At 42.8% G+C, this 16,001-nt stretch overlaps 1 protein-coding gene across 13 annotated transcripts in view; it reads right to left on the bottom strand.

Annotated features, from left to right (window-relative positions):
• Positions 1–14,997, bottom strand: part of LOC129815253 (neurofascin-like) — a 171,518-nt gene extending 156,521 nt beyond the window's left edge. For 4 of the 13 annotated variants that reach the window (XM_055868883.1, XM_055868881.1, XM_055868884.1 and 1 more), the window contains exon 1: positions 14,597–14,882. The gene's annotated coding sequence lies outside the window, so the exon portion shown is untranslated. The other 9 variants (XR_008753403.1, XM_055868885.1, XM_055868868.1 and 6 more) reach the window with 6 other exon arrangements.
• Positions 14,998–16,001: the final 1,004 nt, after the last annotated feature.

Genomic DNA, 16,001 nt, shown 5'->3' with positions numbered 1-16,001 from the left:
AGACAGCGGGTGTGTGGAGAGTTGGTGACAGGGGAGAGGAATGGAAGGAGCCACTAGTACAGGATGTGTATGGTGACAGACTACAGTCTCTCTCTCTCTCTCATTGTTACACAGGAGTCTGTCGCGTTTGTCCCTGTCAGCTGGAGAGTGATGGGTACACACACACACAAACACACACATAAAACTATACAGTATATATACAGATATACAGTAGCCTAAGTGTATAAAAGTGTGTATTCTTATTTTACATTTATGTAGTTCTGTCCTTGAGTTATTGTCTATTAATCTTTTGTATCATGTCATGTTTTGCGTTTTGTGTGGACCCCAGGAAGACTAGCTGCTCTGTTACAGCTAGCTCTGTTACACTGAACACACACAGTCTCCCGGGAATCAAACCCACAACCCTGGCAGTGCAAGCGCCATGCTCTCCCAACTCCATGGGGATCCATAATAAACACAAAACTCCATCTCCGACTATGCGCATGGTTTCCGAAAGAATCAAATTCATTCTCTTTCATTTTTTTTGCATCATTTCACATCAGTACTGTGAGATAAATGTATTGTGTATTGTGTTCATTGTCTGAGTATTGTGTGTATATTGTGGGGAGAGTCGCAACTCGCGACACACACATACTGGGTAAAATGACAGTCCTGCTGAGAGCCAGACCAAGCGTGACACAACAGTTGATGGTGTGTGTGTGTGTGTGCGTGCACTCCAGTAGAATCTAAATGCATCTATAAAGACATTACACAGCCACTCTGTCTACAGCAATGAGCCGCAATGGATTGGTCAAAAATTTTAAACGTGTATTTTTTCATATATAGACACACCATACATTTTTATAAAATCAACTATGTGTAGGCTACTGAGCTTGTCTGATGCTTTAAGCACTGTGATTAAAAATGAAGACACAAATTACTAAAAAGAGGGAGCCAGAGATCAATATAGCCTAACCAGAAGAAAAAAAACTGTTCCCGACCCTCGTCCTCCGCTGCTGCTGGCCTTCGTGGATTCTGCCGTTACGCTCCTGAAGTTGCCGATAATTGGCTACACCAGCGGTCAGCAAACTTTTCCATTTGGAGTGCCAAGTTATCGTACCATTTCTACTAGGGATGCACAATATATCGGTGAGCATATCGGAATCGGCCGATAGCTAAAAATGCCAACATTGGCCCGATGTCTAGTTTAATGCCGATGTGCAAAACCGATGTCAAAGCTGACGTGCATACCTATATAACGTAGGTAGATGATGTAATGACACCATGAAAAATACAGCGCTACACAGAACAAAAGCAGAAAAATACTAAGCGCACACTTCCAACAACTAAATAAGTTCAAGTCGAGCAGTCATTTGAAAGAGTAAGAAAATTTCAGCAAGACAACTCAAAGGCGAAATCCATTAACACCAAGATAATTGAATTGCCCTTGACAATCAATCGTCCTCTTTCGTGGATGATGTTGGCTTTCGCTGACTGGTCGAGCCCCGGTACACACTATTTTTCAGATGTTGCCCTACCGGAGTTACACAGTGTTGTTGAAACGTACAGTACATCTATGAGCTACTTGCTATGGGCGTCACTGCTATTAGCTTCACAACTGACATTTGGCGATGTAGCCCATGAGCATGCTGAGTCTGACAGCACAGTGGGTCGACGAGGATTTCGCACTGAGGAAAGCCATACTGCATGCTCAAGAATGTGCTGGTTGTCATACCGCTGCTGCCATTTCAATGGCATTTGAGAACATGTTTGAAACTTGAAAACATGAACACACTCCTGGCTCCATTCAAACAACTGACTGGAGAAATAAGCTCATTAACTGCGTCTGCAGCAGACGTGATACCCTCTGTCATGGCATTGAAACGTGATACCCCTCTGTCATGGCATTGAAACGTGATACCCCTCTGTCATGGCATTGAAACGTGATACCCTCTGTCATGGCATTGAAACACCTGCTCGACAAAACTGCAGACACCGTGGGGTTAAAACTTACAAAAGTACTTGAGCGATTCGGTGGCATTCTCTCTGAGCCTCTTTACTGTGTCGCCACCATGCTCAATGCTAGGTACAAGGACCGCTACTTCGATGCAGACAAGAAAAACGGGTTTACCTGAAATGTTACATACACAGCTGGACAATATGAACCGACTGAACAAATGAACAACGAAACACAGCAAGTAAGTGAACGATATGAAAGTTTTGATGATGTTTTACTGGTAATGGGGACATCGGTAAATCCCAACAAAATAACTTTTTGGTCAGTGTGGTGTGGTGTGATGTGTGTGGTGTGTGGTACCTTTACTTAAATATGCAAGTCAGTTAAGAACATATTCCTATTTACAATGACGGCCTACCCTGGCCAAACCAAGACGATGCTGGGCCAACTGTGCGCCACCTTATGGGACTCGCAATCACGGCCGGATGTGATAAAGCCTGGATTCGAACCAGGGACTGTGGTGACACCTCTTGCACTGAGATGCAGTGCCTTACACCGCTGCGTCCATGTGTGTGTTAACTATTTAACTGTACCAGAATGCTTAAAAGGCCGCAAACATTTTAAATATCGCTATCGGTTTTTTGTCCAGGAAAATAACGGATATCAGTATCAGCCAAAAATGTCATATCGGTGCATCCCTAATTTCTACTGATATGCGTGCCATTTATGATTTTCATGTGCACATTTTTGTGGAACAGTCTTCATATCTCAAAATCAATGTCATGTGGTTAAACAAAATTCTATATAAATGAAAATGATACAAATCTAAAAATAACTTCTATTGCCATTGCCAATATATAAAAATAGACCTCATAAAGCCAATAAATAAAAACAATGCAGCCCGCAGGTAGAAAGTATCCTGAGAAAAATAAATATCCTATAAATCACATTGGCTAGGCATGGCCTGTCTGGAAGGAACTTGAAACATTGAATCAACTATTTACTTGGTCCGGCCCAAAGCTCATGCTAGCAAACTTGCAACAATGCATAAAATATTTTGGGCCCTCAGAGTTTCCCGGAGCCAGTAACCAACCCTGAATTGTGAATTGTCATGGTCAAAACTTATTGATACAACAGTAGCTAAGATGGGGAGAAGTCTGTCCATAATAAAGCGCTGCTCTACCTTCTTAACAACATTATCAACAAGGCAGGTCCTACAGGCCCTAGTTTTGTCGCACCTGGACTACTGTTCAGTCGTGTGGTCAGGTGAAAATTGCATATTCATGTCAATCTCTCCTGACTCAAAGTGGAGGAGAGATTGACCTCATCACTACTTGTATTTATGAGAGGTATTGACATGTTGACACCCATGCATACACCACAAGACATGCCAAGAGGTCTCTTCACAGTCCCCAAGTCCAGAACAGACTATGGGAGGCACACAGCACTACATAGAGCCATGACTACATGGAACTATGACTACATGGAACTCTATTCCACATCAAGTAACTGATGCAAGCAGTACATTTAGATTTGAAAAACAGATACAAATACATCTTATGGAACAGTGGAGACTGTGAAGCAACACAAACATAGACACAGACACATGCATACACACACAGTAACATACGCACTATACACACGTAGACATGGATTTTGTGTTGTATATATGTGGTAGTAATAATAAAGCAGCAGGTTACCTAGTGGTTAGAGCGTTGGGCCGAAAGGTTGCTAGATCGAATCCCCGAGCTGACAAGGTAAAAATCTGTCCTTCTGCCCCTGAACAAGGCAGTTAACCCACTGTTGCTAGGCCGTCATTGTAAATAAGAATTTGTTCTTAACTGACTTGCCTAGTTGAACAAATGTTACGTAATAGAGTAGGGGCCTGAGGGCACACGCTTAATGTGTTATAAAATCTGTGTGAATATATTGTAATGTTTTTAAAATTGTATAACTGCCTTAAATTTGCTGGACCCCTGGAAGAGTTGAACCCTGACTTTCCTAGTTAAATAAAGGTAAAAAGGTTAAATTAAATAAAAAATGTAAAAAGAGTAGCTGCTGCCTTGGCAGGAGCTAATGGGGACTCGTAAATGGAATGAAACTGTAGCCTAGGTTGTGCGCTCTGCAAACAACGTGTCCACTGTGAGAGCAAAATTGCAAGATTATGTTATAATACTGTAATTGCAACAAATTGTTGTTTTATGCAACAGAATAGTGGATTCTTAGAATACTCCCATCTGTGTGTGTTCTACTGAGGATGGGCCTCTGGGATATTTAACACTGACAGAAGAATTACAATGTCTTTGGGTGATAAACCTAACAAGACCGCATTCCATAGCATGAGTTGGTGTTTCTGTTCTATGAGGTACCAGGGTGGAGATGGCTCCAGTATGGATAATCATGAAAGGAACTTTGTTTTGGGGGCCAGACCCTGCATCCTACACAATGACAACAGTCTTTACAGCAGATACTGTTTGCTGTGAATTATTAGTATCTTTCAAACGAATCCTAACCTTGTGACCCATTCCATACATCTGTTGTTTGTCATGAACATTCAGAAGGATGGATTTTGATATAAAATACTGTGGCTTAAATCCGCTCGTTGGGCTCTCAACGAATCACCTATAAGTGGGTCGTTGACAAGCTTCATTATTGGAATAATTAATCAATGTTATTAATACATTTTGAATAAAGTAATATCCTGATTGGTGATTCACCTTGTCTCTCCTCATCATTGATTAGAATTTCCATGACACCACTCATAAAATGACAACAGTAAGACTGTAATAATAAAATATGAATGCTTTCAACAGAAATTACCCTAACCAAACAAACATTGTAGATTAGAAATTATGGGAATTAACGGTAAATGTACTACTGGTGACACTATATATATATATATATATACAATTGAAGTCATAAGTTGACATACACTTAGGGTGGAGTCATTAAAACACATTTTTCAACCACTCCACAAATGTCTTGTTTACAAACTATAGTTTTGGCAAGTCGGTTAGGACATCTACTTTGTGCATGACACAAGTAATTTTTCCAACAATTGTTTACAGACAGATTACTTCACTTATAATTCACTGTATCACAATTCCAGTGGTTCAGAAGTTTATATACACTAAGTTGACTGTGCCTTTAAACAGCTTGGAAAATTCCAGAAAATAATGTGATGGCTTTAGAAGCTTCTGATAGGCTAATTGACATAATTTAAGTAAATTGGAGGCGTATCTGTGGATGTATTTCAAGGCCTACCTTCAAACTCAGTGCCTCTTCGCTTGACATCATGAGAAAATCAATAGAAATCAGCCAAGACCTCAGAAAAAAAATTGGAGACCTCCACAAGTCTGGTTCATCCTTGGGAGCAATTTCCAAATGCCTGAAGGTACCACGTTTATCTGTACAAACAATAGCACGCAAGTATAAACACCATGGGACCACGCAGCTGGCATACCGCTCAGGAAGGAGACGCGTTCTGTCTCCTAGAGATGAACATACTTCGGTGCGAAAAGCGCAAATCAATCCCAGAACAACAGTAAAGGCCCTTGTGAAGATGCTGGAGGAAACAGGTACAAAAGTATCCATATCCACAGTAAAACGAGTCCTATATCGACATAACCTGAAAGGCCGCTCAGCAAGGAAGAAGCCACTGCTCCAAAACCACCATAAAAAAGCCACACTACGATTTGCAACTGCACATGATCGTACTTTTTAGAGAAATGTCCTCTGGTCTCATGAAAAAAATATACAACTGTTTGGCCTTAATAGCCATCGTTATGTTTGGAGGAAACAGGGGGAGGCTTGCAAGCCGAAGAACACCATCCCAACCGTGAAACACAGGGGTGGCAGCATTATGTTGTGGGGGTGCTATGCTGCAGGAGGGACTGGTACACTTCACAAAATAGATGGAATCATGAGTATGGAAAATGATATGGATATATTGAAGCAACATCAAGACATCAGTCAGGAAGTTAAAGCTTGGTTGCAAATGGGTCTTCCAAGTGGACAATGACCCCAAGTATCCTTCCAAAGTTGTGGCAAAATGGCTTAAGGACAACAAAGTCAAGGTATTGGAGTGGCCATCACAAAGCCTTGACCTCAATCTCATAGAACATGTGTGGGCAGAACTGAAAAAGTGTGTGTGAGCAAGGAGGCCTACAAACCTGACTCAGTTACACCAGCTCTGTCAGGAGGAATGGGCCAAAATTCCCCCAACTTATTATGGGAAGCTTATGCAAGGCTACTTGAAACGTTTGACCCAAGTTAAACAATTTAAAAGCAATGCTACCAAATACTAATTGAGTGTATGTAAACTTCTGACCCACTGGGAATGTGATGAAAGCAATAAAAGCTGAAATAAATTACTCTCTACTATTATTCTGAAATTTTACATTCTTAAAATAAAGTGGTGATCCTAACTGACCTAAGACAGGGAAGTTTTACTAGGATTAAATGTCAGCAATTGTGAAAAACTGAGTTTAAATGTATTTGGCTAAGGTGTATGCAAACTTCCGACTTCAACAGGAAGGAAGGTCGGTTTCGGGCTTTGTGTGTCTGATGAACCCAGAAGTCCCTAGAAAACAGTGGCAATTGTTGCTGATGACTACCCTGGCTAAATAAATACAATGAAATGAATGATCACTCTCATTCAAATGCCCTACCCAGAATAAATAAATAATGCTTTGGCACAAAATAGCATAATATTTTAGAAAATATTATGAACATCACAAAAGTGTGAGGAAAGTGGTCAATGTCTTTATACAAAACTACCTTTGACAAAAAGCAGGTATTTCTTTCATTGATTGATTAATTGATTGATTTGCCATGAAATTCAAAACTATTAAACAGTGCTTTTAGAGTAACAGCATCATAAAAAGATTACTTTTCATCATTTTCCAAATATTTTCTAACCTCAAAAAAATGGAGTCTAAATTGTTGTACCAGTAGCTAGTGTAGCAGATTTCCTGCACTCACCAAGAGGCTGCAGACAGACTAGTAATGATTAACTATAAAGGATTCACTATAGGCTAAAATCCTCTCTGAAGAACACCAGATGCTACCTACAGATGAGCCTAATGAAACAAACCAGCACACAGACACATACACACATACAGGCACACACAGAGCAATACACACATACAGGCTCACACAGAGCAATACACACATACAGGCTCACACAGAGCCATACACACATATAGGCACACAGAGCAATACACACATTCAGGCACACTGTTACGCACGCCTCTGAGAAGAGGGAACGCAACTCCCTGCTACAACTCAACTCTCTGAAGTGCAAGAGGTATGGACTGTAGGTGCGAGTAAGGATGACACATAAGCAGAATTTACCGTTTACTAGAATTTTTTTTCTTACACGGTAATATGGGGAAAAGGGGCTGGACGGAACCAAAGCAAAGAAAGTAAATATCAAAGTTCCCCCTCTCCTATCTAACCTGCCTACCCACTTAACTTACCTAACTTAACACCGCCTGGTGCCCTAACCAAAATACAGGGGGTGGTCCGCCCAGGTCTTACCTAGTGTGCCTAGACAGTTAATATACTACGGGTATATGTATGCCCTCGGGCCTCTTGCCTAAGCACTCCCAAAGTGCCTTCTCCTTCCCCCCCTGGGAACAAACGAAACAGAGTAATTATTAACGATTTCACAAACACTCAGAAACACAGGACATAGCAAAACTGCTACCAACAACAACAGTACATACCACACTTTCTGATACACAACCAACACTATATCACAATCAAATTTCTCTCAATCTCCAAATCTCTACTCCTTATCTCATCTCCTCTCTACTCCTTATCTCATCTCCTCTCTACTCCTTATCTCATCTCCTCTCTACTCCTTATCTCATCTCCTCTCTACTCTACTCTACTCTACTCTACTCTACTCTACTCTACTCTACTCTACTCTACTCTACTCTACTCCACTCCACTCCACTCCACTCCACTCCACTCCACTCCACTCCACTCCACTCCACTCCACTCCACTCCACTCCACTCCACTCTACTCTACTCTACTCCACTCCACTCCACTCCACTCCACTCCACTCCACTCCACTCCACTCCACTCTACTCTACTCTACTCTACTCTACTCCACTCCACTCCACTCCACTCCACTCCACTCCACTCCACTCCACTCCACTCCACTCCACTCTACTCTACTCTACTCTACTCTACTCTACTCTACTCCACTCCACTCCACTCCACTCTACTCTACTCTACTCTACTCTACTCTACTCTACTCTACTCTACTCTACTCTACTCTACTCTACTCTACTCCTTATCTCATCTCCTCTCTACCCCCTTTCTCCTGGGGCAGAACACTGGCTTTTATCTTCAGGTGGCAATGGTGATTAGTGTCAGCTGCTTCTTGACGAGGGGGCGGGGTCAGCTCCAATCACCAATTAGCCTGGGGTTGACCAATCAGCTGGTTGGGGAGTACTTCAGGAAGCCATCTCCTGAAACACACTAAAATACAAAACAGAACACAGAAACTGGGGAACGTAACACACACACAGAGCAATACACACATACAGGCTCACACAGAGCCATACACACATACAGGCACACACAGAGCAATACACACATACAGGCTCACACAGAGCCATACACACATACAGGCACACACAGAGCCATACACACATACAGGCTCACAAAGAGCCATACACACATACAGGCACACACAGAGCCATACACACATACAGGCACAAAAAGAGCCATACACACATACAGGCACACACAGAGCCATACACACATACAGGCTCACACAGAGCCATACACACATACAGGCACACACAGAGCCATACACACATACAGGCACACACAAAATATGCGTCTCCTAACATGTTGAAGTAGGATAAAAGAAAACAGAATAGAACACTATAAGTTAGTGGTTCGCGCTTAGTAATATTTGGTTTAAGAATATAATAGAATAGGTAAAACCATAAGTTAAACACAGTATCTAAAAGCAAGATCCATTTGGCATTCATGTAATGTGTTAGTAACTTATCTGAACAGAGTTTTCCTGCTCTGCTTTTGTCCTTATCAAAACTGAAAAGTCCTCTGTCGGATTTGTCCTTGATAAATATGCATGTCCTAATGTTGCAGTGCTACGTGCAGAGCAGAGAGCAAATGTGAAGCAGCAGAGAGCACACAATGCTTCTCTCTCTCTTTCTCTGGGGAGGGAAGGAAGAGAAAGACACGTTTCTCATGATAGGATGACTGATTCATGCATGTGCTCATGCTTTCTGGTATAAACAACTCATTGTGTGTCTGGATGAGATTGTATCCTCCTGACCTACAGAATGAGACTTGAGTGCCAAGGTCTGAATTAAAATCTGCAGTTCTTCTAGCAGTCTGGCTCAGTTCAATGCCAGCTAAGCTATGGAGAGGAAAGCCACACACACACACACACACACACACACACACACACACACCCAGTGCCAGATAAGCCACTGTGGGGACAGCAGGGTTCTCTAATGCAGATTTCATTAACCTATCGCTGAGCACCTCCGCGGGTCTCCCCACAACCACCTGGTCAGGCCAAGACTGACCACAATGCAGTGCTTCAATCAGCTAACAGCATTCTAGCATATGAGGGGATCACTGAAAAAGAGGCCATATGGCCCAAAAACATTGTGAGGGACTGGGATAAGATGGTAGGATGGACAGGCGTATGTGCAACACACACATCATGTACACTCACAGAAACAAAGAAGCACATATACAGCCAGTATGTGACTGGGGTTTGGGCACCTGCTTGTGTAAGTGGTAAACACACACACAGTTTCTGGATTGGAATCAGAATCAGATTGGAATCAAACACAAAGGATATGTGAGGTAATGGTGGAGAAACATCTAGGATGTACTTACTCACTACCCTGGGGAGCAGGTTCAATTGGAGCAAAGCTGTAATGTTTGACTTGCTCAAGTTCAGATGTCAGCTATCAACATCCAAAAGCCATTCAGCAGAGACTAGAGAAGTTCTGACACCAGTCACATCAGTAGAGAACAACACTGTTTAGAAAATGAAACAGCAGCACTTGGTGGTGAAACATGTGTACTGCAACACAGAGAGAAATCCCCATCCACAATAAGATCACAAGACCAACAACCACTCGACCCTGGTAGTTGCCAAATTCCAAATTAACTCCTAGTCCCTACTCACTATGCGTATAGATCTGAACTGATTTGGTAGGTGTTAGCAATATGGGATTAGCTCCACCTTGCCCTCTGATAACTACTGTTGCTACAGAGTTTATAGACTGACATGACATATCTGGGTTTATAGGAACTTGTGACTGATTTGGACTCTTACATGTCTTTAAAGCCTGACAGCACATCTGCCACTGTCTCCAAATCATCACACGCATCTCTCCTTCTGTTGTTAATCAGAGGAAACCCACAGCCCGCCACCAAACAGACGACATCCGAATCCAAGGGTTCCATTTCCCTTCATGACGAGGCATTGTTTGTGTGTGTGTGTGTGTGTGTGTGTGTGTGTGTGTGTGTGTGTGTGTGTGTGTGTGTGTGTGTGTGTGTGTGTGTGTGTGTGTGTGTGTGTGTGTGTGTGTGTGTGTGTGTGTGTGTGTGTGTGTGTGTGTGTGTGTGTGTGTGTGTGTGTGTGTGTGTGTGTGTGTGTGTGTGTGTGTGTGTATTCATATGTGCAAGTGTCCTTTTGGCCTATAGGCTAAGAGAAGGACTGACAGAATGTATCAATAAAGGGGTTGATGACAGATCCATGTCCTCACACTAGCCCACCCTAAAGACGGTCTCTCCACAGCATTGAAGAGAGCCCAGCTCCAGTTCACAGTCCTGGCTGGCTACTATTCAAACCTGGCATCTTTCATTCCTAACGGAAATAATATGGCAGCAGATCAGTTGAGTTGAGGAGCAGGGCATACAGGCTTATTCTGATGGATCTGTATGTATGTTTGCACAAAACTAGAAGCTATGTATGTGGTCAGGCGAAATTAGTGTGGACAGAATCTTCTCTAGCCTACAGGCATAATGTTGAACTCAAATCTCTTCTTGACTTTTTTACTGGACTGAAGTCTAAGTAATTCAGTTAGTTCAGACCAGGATCCTTCCTTAATAGACCAAAAGCAAAATGTTGGCATCTTATTAGATAATGATATTGTCATGTTTATTCCATCTGTCTGTCTGTCTGTTGTAAGGGCTATAGAGGGAAACATCTGTCTACTAATGTTGCTATCTCCATTGTGGTCCAAATCCACGCTCCTCTAGTAATTCTATTCAATAGGAATTTGTCAGTACGCCAGTCAGTCAGTGAATGTGAAGGGGGTCTTAGTTACGGTTCCAGAAGACATCTGCCCAGTTTTGCTGCTGTATTTAAGCTGTCCCAGAGACTGCCTGCTGGGAGTTTAGTTTATTAGGATCCCCATTAGCTACTGCATAGGCAGCAGCTACTCTTACTGGGGTCCACATAAGATGTACAAATACATGACAGAGTACAGAACAGTAATAGACAAGAACAATAGAAGATACTCCATTAAAGGATATTTTTTTCATTTTTACCACCAAATCTTTTGATGTAAATGGCATGTTACAGAAGGTTCCAGACACATTTTTGTGATTTCACATTTTTGAAAAACCTACTCCAAACAGCAAATCACTTCCTCATCCTCGTTGTGTAGGAGCCCCGAAAAACTTCAACAAATGCTCCAAAAACACCCAAATATGTCCGTTTAGAAAGGCAAAGCTCTCAGTATAGTGACGCAGGTCTTTAGATGTTGTACACATGAAATTGGGACATTCTGAACTTTATCCCCAATGGTATATTCCTTTTTGCGTGACTCTAGCCATTTCCCTTATCCAGCTGTTCCATTGTGTAGCCTGCTGCTACAGGTAACTGTCAAAATAAAGGACATTTTTAAGGTTAGGGTTAAGTTTAGGCATTAATTCCAAATCTTATGGTTAGGCATTATTAACTCTGAATGGTTAAGGTAAGTGTTAAGGTTTGGAACAGGCTTAAAAAAGAAATCACAAAAACAACTTTCTATTGTAACCTTTAGCACTTGAGGCAGATTTATACACCCATCTGCCATCCCGAAAGCCTTAGCAAAACCCAAACCTACATGAACATAACAACGCTCACTGTTGCCCCTAGTGGCCGTTTTCCACGTTATTTTCCGACGGCCACAGACATGGATGGAAGTCGAATACTGACTTGTATCACGGGGGACCTGGCTGGCTGGCTACACAAGGAGGATGAGGAAGAAATTTGCTGTTTGGGGTCATTTTCTAAAAAACATGTGAAATCACAAAAAAGGTGTCTGGACCCTTCTATAACATTCCATTTACATCAAAAAATGAGATTTGGTTGTAAAAAATAAAACATATCCTTAAATTCACAATAAAAAATGGAAATAAAAAAATTGTTATATATAGATGTCTCAAGTGTTGAGGGAGCGTGCAATTGGCATGCTGACTGCAGGAATGTCCAAAAGAGCTGTTACCAGAGTATTTAATGTTCATTTCTCTACCATAAGTAGCCTCCAACGTCGTTTTATTTGGCAGTATGTCCAACTGGCCTCACAACCGCAGACTACGTGTAACCATGCCAGCCCAGGACCTCCACATCCGGCTTCTTCACCTGTGAGATTGTCAGAGACCAGCCACCCAGACAGCTGATGAAACTGAGGAGTATTTCTGTCTGTAATAAAGCTCTTTTGTGGGGAAAAACTCATTCTGATTGGCTGGGCCTGGCTCCCCAGTGGGTGGGCCTGGCACGCAGTGGGTGGACCCAGTCATGTGAAATCCATAGATTAGGGCCTCATGAATTTATTTCAATTGACTGATTCCTTATATGAACTGTAACTCAGTCAAATTGTTGAAATTGTTGCATGTTGCGTTCATATTTTTTCTCAGTATAGTTCTGTGTGTGCAGTTAAATCAGCAATCAGCAGTGGAAACCATAACAAAGCGGCCTCCCCGCCCCTGGTTCGGTAAAAAGCTGAGGTATGGAGCTGGAGAAATGTAATCATCAAATTCATAGACAGAGCTATGGATGCAAGGATTGACCATCAAAGATATCAAAATTATACTTTTAACCATGTTTTGAAGCTAAATAGTGTTTGCTTATATTTTCTTTGTTTAACAAACATTGGTGTAAACAAGAGTATATTTGAGGTTCTGATGGGGTTCTGACAATTGACGCATTTCTAAGTAATATTCTTCCAGAATCAATGGGTATGGCCTCCCAAGTGGAGCCGGGTCACTACAGACCCGGGTCTGATCCCGGGCTGTATCACAACCAGCCGTGATCAGGAGTCCCATAGGGCGGTGTGCAACTGGCCCGGCGGCATCCAGGTTAAGGGAGGGTTTGGCCAGGGGGGCTTTACTTTGTTCATTGCGCTCTAGCAACTCCTTGTGGCGGGCCAGGTGCCTGCAGGCTGACCTCGGTCGTCAGGTGAACGGTGTTAAGCAGGCGGGTGTTAAGATGCGGTTTGGCGGGCCATGTTTAGGAGGACGCATGACCCGACCTTCGCCTCCCGAGCCCGTTGGGGAGTTACAGCAATGAGACAAGATCAAAATTGGATATGACAGAATTGGGGAGAAAAAGTGGGGCAAAATACTTTAAAAAATAAATTATAATAATCAATGTGTACATATCATTAATTTAGAAGTCCAAAAAGGGATGTAGCAACTGCTGATTGCCCCTTTAAGGGCAAGGCCAGCTGCTTTGTTTTGAGCCAGCTGCAGCTTTGCCAGGTCTTTCTTTACTGCACCTTAACATATTACCAGACATTAATTAAGATGTATTTAAGACCTGTTTATTGTTAATTACCCATTCTGACCCTGACTGTAACTCCTTGCTAAGAGTCTCAGTGCTGATGTGTAGAGTGTGCCATCATAATAGTCATTTTAGCTTCTTGTAAGACAAGTGGCAAATCATTTGTGAAAAATAGAGAAGTGTGTGTGTGTGAATGTATCACTACCTGGGCTGTGGCCTGTTGATAGCCTTTATGTAAGGACTATAGATCGGAACATCTGTCTCTTTGCCACTGAGAGGACAGATATTCCCCACTATAGCCCTTGCATAAGGCCACAGCCCAGGTAGTGATACACACACACTCATGCACAGAACGAAGACAGGACAAAAGAAAAAGCCTATCTGTTTTCTTCACTTCTAACAGACACCAGGTGAATGAAACGCGGCTAAAGTTATGTTGATTTCTACCCAAATGTAGGCCATTAAGCATTAAATGTGTAGGCCTAGCTATTTTGTCTTTACAGAGAGGCCTAGCGGGTGTATGAATCAGAATCAGAATGCTGAATAGAAGAGCTATGTGCCGCGCGTACCTCGTTTGGTGACATGACGTGATTCAGGTAACCAAACGGAACCCCTTAATTATCTCTGCATGACCAGCCTCCTCAAAGACTCTCTGTGGCGACAACACTCACGTTCACTTCGAGGAGTGCTATCATCCGCCCTATCTGTAGCATCATTTACAGTACCAGACACCCGCCCGCAGCTGCCGGTCTAACAAAACAACCATGCTGACAATCATTAAATAGCTATTTTGTCCCCTTCAATATTGTGTCAAACATCACAACTACCTATAAAGACATAAATGTGACTGGTGTGTGGAAATAAACGACTGTATACTGACCCTGTTTATAATTTGCGCAGAGCAGCAAAAATAACCGACCGCAGCATCATCCATCCATGCGCAGCGCATTAGGCTCGGCTCGGCAACGTGAGAAGGCTGCACCCGGTCAAGAACGACTGCAGATGGCTGTACCGAAAACATCTACCATCTACCATCTTTACCGGAGCCGCGGCATCCCTTCACAGCATAATTTAATCTCGACATCTTCAAATATTCATAAACCCCTTAGACATTAGGCAATATGACACTACCAATGCGAAAGTATGACCTATTATTAGAAGCCTGTTAGAGGAATGCTGTTGCTTACTTACCTGAGTGCCTGTGGCGTGGCCGCAGATATTTCGCTGTTCCCTCTCTTTTCTCCGCTGTGTGTGTCAGCTCTGCAGTAGCATGTGTGAAAGTATGTGCCTGTGCTCGTTATTTCGTGTAATGCGGTACAGGTCTCTCTCAATCTCTCTCTTCCTGTTCCTCCTCTCTCGCTATCCGTGAAGCCGCAATCACTTCTTCGGCTGGTGCGCGCTCCCGGTCAGTGGGTCGATGTGAGTGCATAGCGCGGGAGTCCCGGGGTAGCGCTGGACAGGTGTTGAGGGGCGGGGAAGGGGAAACGGGAGGTTGACTCGTGACAGTGAAGACTGCTGGTGCGGTGCTATTTATTTAAGGAGAGGTGGAAGTTACAGATGAGTTATTGTTTTCTTTCATTTGATTGTTTTCTGGAATAACTCATATGTATTGAGTTACAGACAGAGAGCTGTGGATTACTCCATGCAGCCATATCTGTTCCCTCATTGGCCCAAACCCATTCTATCTCTTTAAAGACTCTTACATGTCTTTAAAGCCTGACAGCACATCTGCCACTGTCTCCAAATCATCACACGCATCTCTCCTTCTGTTGTTAATCAGAGGAAACCCACAGCCCGCCGCCAAACAGACGACATCCGAATCCAAGGGTTCCATTTCCCTTCATGACGAGGCATTGTTTGTGTGTGTGTGTGTGTGTGTGTGTGTGTGTGTGTGTGTGTGTGTGTGTGTGTGTGTGTGTGTGTGTGTGTGTGTGTGTGTGTGTGTGTGTGTGTGTGTGTGTGTGTGTGTGTGTGTGTGTGTGTGTGTGTGTGTGTGTGTGTGTGTGTGTGCGTGCGTGCGTGCGTGAGTGTGAGTGTGTGCGTTCTAACGAGAGAGAGAAAACCACAGACATGACTAGTATCAAACTTGGGTCATCTACTCACCTCAGGACCACATTAGCCCGCTGACCTTAAGCCAAGCTGTTTACTCTGAGAGTGGGAACTAACACAATTCTTCATGTCTTAGCACTCATCACATGGACGCAGTTCACTGAACCAACTCCAGTACACAGAATATATTTACATACAGTATGTATTTATATATTTCGATTTTTACATTAAGGACA

Source organism: Salvelinus fontinalis, chromosome 18 (assembly GCF_029448725.1).
Source record: "Salvelinus fontinalis isolate EN_2023a chromosome 18, ASM2944872v1, whole genome shotgun sequence".
Lineage (NCBI taxonomy): Eukaryota > Metazoa > Chordata > Actinopteri > Salmoniformes > Salmonidae > Salvelinus > Salvelinus fontinalis.
This window is presented reverse-complemented; position numbering and strand designations above follow the sequence as displayed.